Genomic DNA, 10,774 nt, shown 5'->3' on the forward strand with positions numbered 1-10,774 from the left:
CCACATACAGTGCCACAACACAGGGACGTGGCTTGCCCCACTCTGGAGAATATCTAAGGCACCACTCCTTACAATATAATAGGTGTACAGAGACAAAGAAATATTGCCCAAATGAAGGAACAGATCAAAACTCCAAAAATAGAACTAAATGATGAAGAGAAAGCCAACCTATCAGATGGAGAGTTCAAAACACTGGTAATCAGGATGCTCACAGAAATGGTTGAGTATGGTTGCAAAATAGAGGGGAAAGTGAAGGCTATGAAAAGTGAAATAAAGAAAAAACAGGGAATCAATAGTGAAAGGAAGGAAACTGGGACTCAAATGAATGATTTGGAGCAGAAAGAAAAAATAAATATTCAACTGGAACAGAATGAGGAAACAAGAATTCCTAAAAATGAGGAGAGGCTTAGGAACCTCCAGGACAACTTTAAACATTGCAACATTTTAATCATAGGGGTGCCAGAAGAAGAAGAGGAAGAGCAAGAAATTAAAAACTTATTTGAAAACATAATGAAGGAGAACTTCCTCAATCTGGCAAAGGAAATAGACTTCCAGGAAGTTCAGGAAGCTCAGAGAGTCCCAAAGAAGCTGGACCCAAGGAAGCACACACCAAGGCACATCATAATGACATTACCCAGGATTAAAGGTAAGGAAAGAATCTTAAAAGCAACAAGAGAAAAGGAGAGAGTTACCCTCAAAGGAGTTCCCATAAGACTATCAACTGATTTATCAATAGAAACCTTACAGACAGGAAGGGGCTGGAAGAAGTATTCAAAGTCACGAAAGGCAAGAACTTATATCCAAGATTACTCTATCCAGAAAAGCTATCATTTAGAATGGAAGGGCAGATAAATTGCTTCCCAGATTAGTGTTGAAAACCTGATCAGCATTTCATACCTTATTTGAATCCTGATTTGCCAAAACAACTACACTTTGCCAAAAATGTCAGAATTGACAAAGTTCATCTTTTGATGGATTGACAATGGGAGGCTGTGAGGAGTAAATCAAGTTCACTCTGTGGAGGAGGTGACCATGGTTTTGACAATATGTTTAAGACCATGGAGGCTACCATGTTGGCACATGGACCCAGTTTTAAAGAGAAGACTTAGTCTCTGTAATATTTGACAATATTGAAGTCTGTAACCTAATGTGTGATCTTCTATACATTCAGCCAACACTGAACAATGGTACCCATGGTAGTTTAAACCATCTTCTGGAGATGCCTTTTTATGAGCCATCCCATGCAGAGTAAGTGTCCAAGTTTTCTGTTTGTGGCTTTACTCTTCCATCGTCCGCAGATACTCTAGATTGTTTGTGCTCTGAGGTACAAAACAATATTGCTGTAGAATGGGTGAATCAAATGCTAAACCTCATTCAAGATGAAATAACAGTCACAGAGAAACTAAATTTGCCATGTGAGAGGCCCAGGGTTATGCAGAAGAACAAGGGACACTGCCTCCTTTATCACAGGGAATATACTAGTGGATTTAGAAAAGCTATCAGGATGCCTATGTGGAGCTCATATATAGTCCCCAAACCCATAGACACATCACTTTTTCCTCCCACTGTCCCAAACTGTCTGTGCGCTGATGTCAGGGTTGCTCCTTCTGAGAGCCAGAAATGTTCCTTCTGTTTACCACACAAGAATATCACCCACAGCTTCCTCTGTCCTCCTTCAAAAAATAGAACTTCTGAAGTAATTTGGCCCTGATGTATGAAGCATTCACAAAAATATTAGATTACTTCCACAGTGTTCTTGTAGAACATGTCATGGAAAGAAATGGAGTAAATGTTAGTGGACCAGTAATTATAATTATGATGGTCATTTTGATGATCCCAATGAAATTACAGAATACATAGTCAACAACAGTGTTCCCATCCCAATATACTACTTTGTGGTGCTGACTAGTTTTAAAAATAAGAGCTACACCCCTGACGCCTGCCCTGGGCGGCTGAATGTCCTACCCTTCATCAACCCTCACTGCCCTACCAATGTGGAGAGTTGCCCTGGACATAAACCAGAATCTGTTTGGATCGAAGAAAGGTGAAACCCACTGTGAGTTGAAATTTCTCAGGCTACACAGTCATTGTTTTAACAGATTATTTCTTTCCCAATAATACGTTCCACATGAATGCCATGAGTTGAGAATGTGACTTTATTGATGACACTATGAAATTTCCAGTACCTGATGCTTGCCTGTCTACATGTAGGGCTAAAGTCTGAAGTTCAATCCAGTAATCAATCATTCTAGAATATTTTCCTATGATTTGGCTTCTCCTGGTGAAAGTTGTTATTTCTAGGCATGACAATCATTTATAAACAGTACTTGAGGAAGAAACAAAATTACCTGATTTATTGCAACTGACATGGCTCCCCAGTCAATGAAGGCAATGCTTCCAGAAAAACTCTCAGGGCAGAGGTCCCGCAGGAGTTTGCAGGCAACTGGTTCTCCAGACTGGTTTAACCACTGTGTATCAGGATGAGCAGTCAAACCAAACAGAGCACAGCTCAGCACAGAGAATTTAGTAGGCCTAATGTTGTGGGTAAAGAAAACAGACAGGGTATTGGGGAAACTAGGGCCTCTTATTTTTAAACGCCCAAATGTTTACCAGCTGACCTTCCCCTTCACTGCAGTCTGGGAAGCAAGGTGCATACAATAAAGTTCAAACCAATCAACTACTTTCAGCTGTTCTTATGCAATGAATTTTTAAACATTTGGTCATTAAGCCCAATATATATGCAGGTCAGTTTTTGAACAGGATGGGAGCAGATGCCACGGTACTGCCTTGTGGAAAGGGGATAGTTAAGAAGCACAGAGGATATTTATAAAGCTCCACCCATCAGGTTGAATTTCTCCCAGTTCTTTTGCATTCAAGCCACCTTTGCACATTGCTCCAATGATCAGGAATAGTTATGCACTATTGGCACTTTTTTTCATTAATTGAATGGCAGCCTGAGGACCATAAAGAGAAGACCTTGGGCCCATTTTCTCTTAAAACTAGACCCACCATGAATATCTGAAGAGGGAGTAGCTGAAAATCGGCCTGTGTGTTTCCTTGGTGAATGGCACATAAATTTGTTAGTTTCTGAGCAGTCTGTGCTAGAATCTTCAACTTATTTTTGAACATTGATGAGTTGAAAGCTTTCAGTGGGAAAGAATTTAATCACTTACCCATTTCCCTTTGCTACATTCTGGTGGCCATATGTATGGGGGTAGCTGCAATGCCGATATCATGGGGTTCAAAAACAAGATTGTATTGAAGATGGGAAAATAATAAGACACAGTATCCTACAAGTCAGTTTAAAAGGTTATCTTTGTTAGCTAAGAACAGCAACCTAGTTCAAATGATTGCATTCCTCATAAGGAACTTCTTACAGCACCATTCACCAAGTTTATACTCTGCACTGCCCTCCATGCCCCCAAATGAGGCAGGAGGGGAACTGCTGGAGTTCATGTTTGAGATCAGGACATACATAAAATCTCATCCAGAAGTTACTCTAACAAATAAAACTCCAAAGTGGCCAGGTATGGATTTGATGGTGGAAAACAACCAACCAGAGCTTGCAGATAAAATAAAGAAATGAAGTGGTGGGGGAAAGGCAACAACTAACTTTGTAAGTCACAGCTGCTCATGTACAAGGCCTTTTCTATGACGAAAGCTCCTATACAGCCATAAACTGAACCTGGCAGTTCAGTTTATGAAGTATTGCAATAGCAAGTAATCTTAATACTATCAAAATTGTAGCAAAGTAATAAAGCCAGGCTGTTAACTCCTTTCCCCCTTCCTGTGGTAGCAAAATTCTGTACTCTTCACAGACTATCAAAGACATAGAAAATTATTCATAAATAAATGTTTAATGAACATAAATATCATTTTTAGTATTTGGCCTTAAAATTACTGAACCCTGAAAATTTTCATCAAAAAACATAAATGTGTTTTACTAGGAGAAAATCATTATTGATTGATAACTGTAGAAAAACTATGGGAAAAGTGGTATGGGATGAATTGTTTCTATTGTAAGTAACCAATATCTAAAAATTGTTAAGGTGTTGATAGTATGTGTAGACATTTGTGTGGACTTGAATGTCAAAGTTTTCCTTGTAAAATTAAGAACTGGTAAACCAGAAGCCTTATAACAATGTACTTTAAGTACAAGAAGATTCATTTTGAAGTTCTCATTTGAGAAGATAAATAATATAAAAAGTCGCTAGGCAGAAACACTGAGGGGGTCTCAGACCCACATTTTTAAGAAATGAAGCTACTATTGCTTTCCTCCCACATGTGAGGAGTAGGTTACAATCAATTACTAATAGAAAGTGGGGACTGATCAAGAAAAGGCAATGGGATGTGCAAGGGTAAGTTTAAAAGCCTTTGCTAGAACTTTATAAATACAAGGAGATAAGTTGAGAAAAATCATCGGGCCAACTCATTTCACCCATAATAAAAATATTTCTCCTCGATTATTACTCTGTTTCTGACAGAATTTTAAATGAGAAAATATGACTCATTTTAATAGTTATTGCCTGATAAATGCCTTTCAAAATCTATATACATGGCTATTTAAAAAATCTTGTGCCATGCCACCAGGAAAGTTTATTTTTAATAGCTATATTTTTAATGTGTCACAAAAAACCCTCAAAAAACACAATGGCTTGTGCTCCCTCTGTTGGCTTTTCAGCAGCAGATAATTCATAAGTCCCATTCCTGGAGGGACCTGCCATCTCTGGGAGCTCCTGCTGCTGCAAGGGCAGGTTGTCATTGATAGGACTTCACGTTCCCATTGAACACGAAGCCATTCTAATGTCATTTCTTGCAAGTAATGCAGAAAGCAGAAGATATTGGTAATAGAGCAGGGCCATTTCAAAACTAAAGAAAAGTATGGATGCCCCTGAAATATCAGGTCAGATTTTTTTTAGTGTATAAAAAAACAGTTATTCTAACCATTCACATTGGTAAGGAAACATATTAATTCAATAATTGATTTCCTGTATGTTTCTTTTTTGTTTTTTTATTTTTTATTTTTATTGTAGTTCAACTATAGTTGTCTCCATCTTCCCTCTACCACTCTCCCCTGCCCCACTCACTACCACCTCCCATCTGTTTTTAATTGTTTTTGTACCTATAAGAGCTGCAAGCCTAACATAAAAGGACGGAGAGTAGTCAAACGAGAAACAATTAATTTTCACATCCTGGTCAGGGTAACTCAAAGGGGGAAAATCCTAGAGCTTCACTTTATTTTCCTATTAAAAAAGTAAGTTGAGACCAAAATTAATTTATGCACTTGATCACCACCCACCTTCCTTCTACCTGGCCAAAGCTTCAAAGGCCCATGAATGGGGGAAACCTGTTCACGAGACTGCTGTGTTCCAAGATTTTTTTTTTTTTTTGCAGATACTGTCTAATTGTGTTCTCAGAATCAAGTACATCAGTATTTCAGGCTCATGCATTTGTAGTGTAAATTATGTAGTTATATCTTGAAAACCTTATTTTCTTTTGTGGCTATCTTCTCAATGTTCGACAAGTGAGTACTTTTTAAAAGCCGATTAGGAAATAACCATAGCTACTACTGATTGAGTGTCTGTTATGTGCTAAGCATGGCATGTGCACTGCCTCATTTTTTCAAAACAATCCTTTGAGGATTACCAGAGGTGTTACCATCACGGTCATGTGGCATGATGGAGACATCAAATCTGGAGTGGAACGTGCTAATTTGCATTTTGAACAGTTCCCAGGTGATGCTGATGCTGCTGGCCTGGATACCACACTTAGGGACCCACTGTCATAAAAGATGAAGCCCTGCCCATGAAATTCTAACTCTGTAAGCACTGGGAGGGGCTGGAGAGAGAAGTTTTCACGATAGCCCCAGGTGATTTTTATAATTAGATAAATTTGAAAACAATTCTGTTGTAGAATATACATGTGGCCTGTCACATTAGAGTGTAGTGTTCTGTAGAAAGGATATGGCACGATAGATTATACTTCATTACTCACCAAAGAGAGTGATACTTTATATTATGCAAAACTATACTACCATAGAGAAAAGTCCCTATATAATTTTTTTAAATAATAATTTCCTTTTACCTGGCTTTTGGTAGGAGTTTCTTTGAAGCAGTACAAGTTTCCCAGAGTAGTACCTGATTTTCCAGATTGACACGGTTTTATTTTACTTTACTTAGGTATATGTTTCTCAAAATGCTGACTATTGAGAAAGCAACCACCTAACTTTGCTTTTTGGCGACTTTAACTCTGGTAGCTGTTACAATGCACTTACATTGATGAGGCGTGTGAGCTTTGTATATGTGTTTGCCACTTCATCAAAGCTAGAAATCCTAACAGAATCCAAGTCAGAAAACTATTTGCTAAGACTTGGCTGGGCCAAGAAGTCATGAGATGCCCACCTGAGTTGACCACAAACCCTGTGTGCATATGCACCCAAGGAAAGCAGATGCTGAGCTCTTCACTCAGGGCATCTCCCAGTTTGGATGCTTTGTCCTTTTCTTCACCTCTAGCCTTGGGATAGGTGTTGCTGCTACTAAGAATTACACCTCTCCTAAGACATACAGGGACCAAACTTGACTACAAAAGAGGCAGTGCAGAAAATGTGGAGACAGATTGAGCTTTCTTTCCAGAAACAATTTAGATGTCTATTCACTATGAAAAGAAAATAAGAAAAAAACCCCACTCCACATCCATAAGTATGTCTTATTTTCATTGACTAGAAAATTGGACACTTTGGAGTGTACTATCCACTATTGACTTTCAGCAAACATTCTTAGTTACAGTTTTGACCTTGAAAAACATGGTTTTGAACATGGTTTTGTATAAGTGGTGGCCCACTTATACATGAATTTTTTCAATAAATACTGTGAATGAATATTTCTTATAATTTTCTCTTCTCTAGCTTACTTTATTGTAAGAGTACAGACTATAATCCATATAACATACAAAGTATGTTAATTGACTTTATATTATGAGTAAAGCCTCTGGTCAGAGTAGCCTATTTGTAGTTAAGTTTTTGAGAGTCAACAATTATATGAGGATTTTCAACTGTGTATGAGGGTGCCACTTCTAATACCTGTGTTGTTTAATGGTGAACTTTACTTTAAATATGCAATAAGTATATAGAGTAATATGACAAGTACAAGTCATATTACATATACTAGCTGGGTTAGGCAAAGTCATCAATATAGTTGAAATCCTCAGGGTCCATTTCCTAGATCATTTTTTCTTCCCTTCTTGATAAACACTATGACTCAAAATTGGTGTTTATCATTTTTGTATGCCTTTAAGCTGGTAAGTGTTTCAATGCAGAAGGAATAAACAATATTGCTTTGGAGGTTTTTGAACTTTACCTCAGTGGATATCATACTTTATGTATTCTTCGGCATAAATAGGTTTTTACCACACAATACACTTTAATGTTAAGTATGGTACTGGCTCATTTATTTTCATGCTCTATTTTGTTGTGTGATATGAATATACTACAGTTCATAAACTCATTCTATTGTTTATGGAAATTCATATTGTTTTCTTAAAAAAAAATTTGTGACAAGGTTACAATGAATATTCTTTGAGCCCCCAGTGCAAATCTGTAGAGCTCTTCTTGGGTACAACATCAACTTTATTCAATGTTGACCTGTGGTGCACCATCCACATGTGGATATTGAGTCCTTTAAAGGTGGCTATTTTGAATGGGATGTCCTTAAGTATAAAACACACATTGGGTTTCAGGGACAGAATGAAATAAAGAATGTAAAATAGTTCAAAAATTTTATATTGATTACATGTTGAAATAATAATATTTTGAATATATTGGGTTCAATAAAATATATTATTAAAACTTAACCTTATGTTTTTTTCATTCTTAAAACATGACTACTGGAAAGTGTGACTCACAATTGTGGCTCACATTTTATTTTTATTGGTAAGGATGGCCCAACTGGTCACTAAAGTGGTTATACCAATTTCATCCCCAACAGTGATGTTTATGAACTCCCTCATATTCTTGCTAATATGTGGTATTGTTAAATTCTCATTTTTTGCCATTTATCTGTAAAATAAGATCTATATGTGGTATAATTTTGCAGTTACCTTATTATTTATGAGGTTGAAAATCATACATATTTATTGTCTATTTTGTTTTTTTTTTCCTCAATGAATACATGTTGGCCATTTTTCTATTGGGTTATTGGGTTCTTATTGATATGTAGGAGTTGTTTATATTCTCCTAGTGTATGTCTTAAAAACCTTTTTCATGGTCTCTTTTGATATTTAGAAATGCTTAATTTAATGTGTCTATTGACTTCGAGAACTTGATCTCAGTTCAATAACATTTTGAAATGTTTCAGCAGGCTTAGGGATTTTTTTTTGTTTTAATAACTGCTTTTTTTAACCTTACTTTATAGTGTATTTTTTCCATTGCTATTTATCCCCCCATACCTTCTTCTACCTCCTGCCCTCCCCACTCCACAATCAACACACTGTTGAAGAGAAAGAAAGAGTTTCTTTCTCTTTCCCCAACCCTTTTTCATCCCCAGCAACTAGAACAGGGCCTAGTATAAATAAGCAACAATAAATATTCATTAAATGAAATTATGTCATGTTTCTGTGACTTTCTGGAGTCTGTATTATGCCTTTGTCATAGGCTTCCTTCCTCAGGATCTAGAATCTTTTTCCATTTTGTTTAATATAGCTTGCTTTCTTTTCCTTTGAGGCTCATTGGTTTCTTATCTTTCACTCTCTGGCAAGTTGTACTTACATAGGGTTTCTCAAAGTATATTGCTTGCAATAGCAATTTTAAGGGTTAAAATGTTATGTGAAAAATAGATTATCATAGACAAATGGGGTTTGGGAACTAAGTTGGACAGGTTTTGTGATTATAGGACTTCTGCAGACTTTTATATTCTAAAACTAGGGTGGATGTAGGGCATAGCATTTCTCAAACCTGTTGTACCATAGGCGTGCTTTATAAAAGTTAAAAGTTGTGCAACTACTGTCTAAATAATATATTTAAAAAAAACATAAATGGACCTTTTGAAGAACTGGATTAAAACCCCAATACTGTGGTTATACACAAAACAAAATGTTGAATGTGGTCAATAGTTTGGGAAAAGTAAGGTTTGAAATTTATAAACATTTAACTCAGCTTAGTATTTCAACATAAGTTGTTTTGTTAAAATTTAAAAATTGCTCCCATTTCACAATGTCTGGGTGTGCATGTCACCCACATTAGGGGCTGTACTTTAAGTTAATGTGATTAACAGAACATACTAAAGTTAGATTTTACTTTCCAGTTATAGAGGACATTTTTTTAAATAAAATATTTCTGTATAAAAAATATTTCTGTGTTCTTTGAAATTTCTATTGCATCAACAACTTAGGATAGGAATATAACCTTGGTCATTTTTTGGTATTTTTCTCTTTTATTCCAAATTTAGCATTTGTATTAAGAAAACATATTTCATTAGTTCTGTGAGCATTGGGATATGGTGTAAGATAGGCAGAAAAGCTTACATTATGTTCTTGCATACAGTGGGAAGAAAGTATTAAATTTATAAAATTATCTTTCATTGGTTTCTGGTTTAAGGCTGCTAGCTCTTCTGACTTAGAAGGGGTTAGAGATGACATGATAAAAAAAAAACCTATCCACAGGACAAGATATAAAATTGGTAAAGCTGATTTGGAGAGCTGGTTGGCAGTATTTATGAACATTGAAAGTAGGTATTCCCTTTGGTGAAGTAATTCCATTTTTTGGTATCTACCCTAGAGGAAAAAAAAAATCACTGATGTGCGTCATGGTACATATTCAGAAATTTTCATTGATATGATATTTTAATAGTGAAAAACAGAAAAATTATACACTAGTTAAATGTTCTTTACTAGTGAAACATTTAAAACTTGAAAGTACAGAATAGTTAAAAAAAAGATATAACTATATCTAATGATATGGAAAGATCTCCAAGATATATTTTGAGCAGAAAAAAGTAAGTTGTAAAACAGAGTATTCAAAACAATCCTATTTGACATAAAAACATAACGCTTATATCTTTTTACAGACATGTATGATCTAAATGCAGTAATTAAATACAGTATGAAAAAATATTATTTATATGTGGTGAGGGTACCTGAATTAAGAAAATAATCAGGAAGATGCAAAAATAATTTCTTGTATTGCTTGGGTAATTATGTATTAATGAAAAAAATTAAAAGTTACTTATTTAAATTTCTTTTTAATCTTTTACACATTTAACTGTACCACATCCCAATTGTTGCAAAAAAACAAAAAACAAAAAACAAAAAATCCTCAGGTTACTGGTCTTCGCTACCTATAAATGACATATGATAACTTTCTGCTTACTTTTTGATTATGCATACTCTTATTATTTTGAGGACTATTTTCTACAGGCCAGGGACAGAAATGAAGGAGAAGTCAAAAAGAAAAGCCTTTCTCTCAGTGAGAGAGCAGGAGCAGCACATTTAGAAGATTCTCCACTTGACACTTTTTCCCCAGGACAGGACATATAGAAACATATTTGCCAACAACAAAGCCAGGTTTGACTTTTAGAAACAAAGAAAAATACAAGCAGCCCTGGGTGAAATTCCTTTGAAGACTACCAGTGTTGTCCGTTGTTGACATTCTTCCTCTGGAAAAGTATGGGAAAACATGTATGCAGTGGCTGCCTCCCCAAACTGGGCACTAGATTAAAAACATGCCAAAGCAAAGACACTTAGACACATGCTAAGATCTGAATCTCTTGGGCTGTAAAAACAG

General features: G+C 35.9%; 1 pseudogene; it reads left to right on the forward strand.

Annotated features, from left to right (window-relative positions):
* Positions 1–875: 875 nt before the first annotated feature.
* On the forward strand, positions 876–2,048 carry LOC112301100 (ectonucleotide pyrophosphatase/phosphodiesterase family member 3 pseudogene; annotated as a pseudogene).
* Positions 2,049–10,774: the final 8,726 nt, after the last annotated feature.

Source organism: Desmodus rotundus, chromosome 8, assembly GCF_022682495.2.
Source record: "Desmodus rotundus isolate HL8 chromosome 8, HLdesRot8A.1, whole genome shotgun sequence".
Taxonomy (NCBI): domain Eukaryota; kingdom Metazoa; phylum Chordata; class Mammalia; order Chiroptera; family Phyllostomidae; genus Desmodus; species Desmodus rotundus.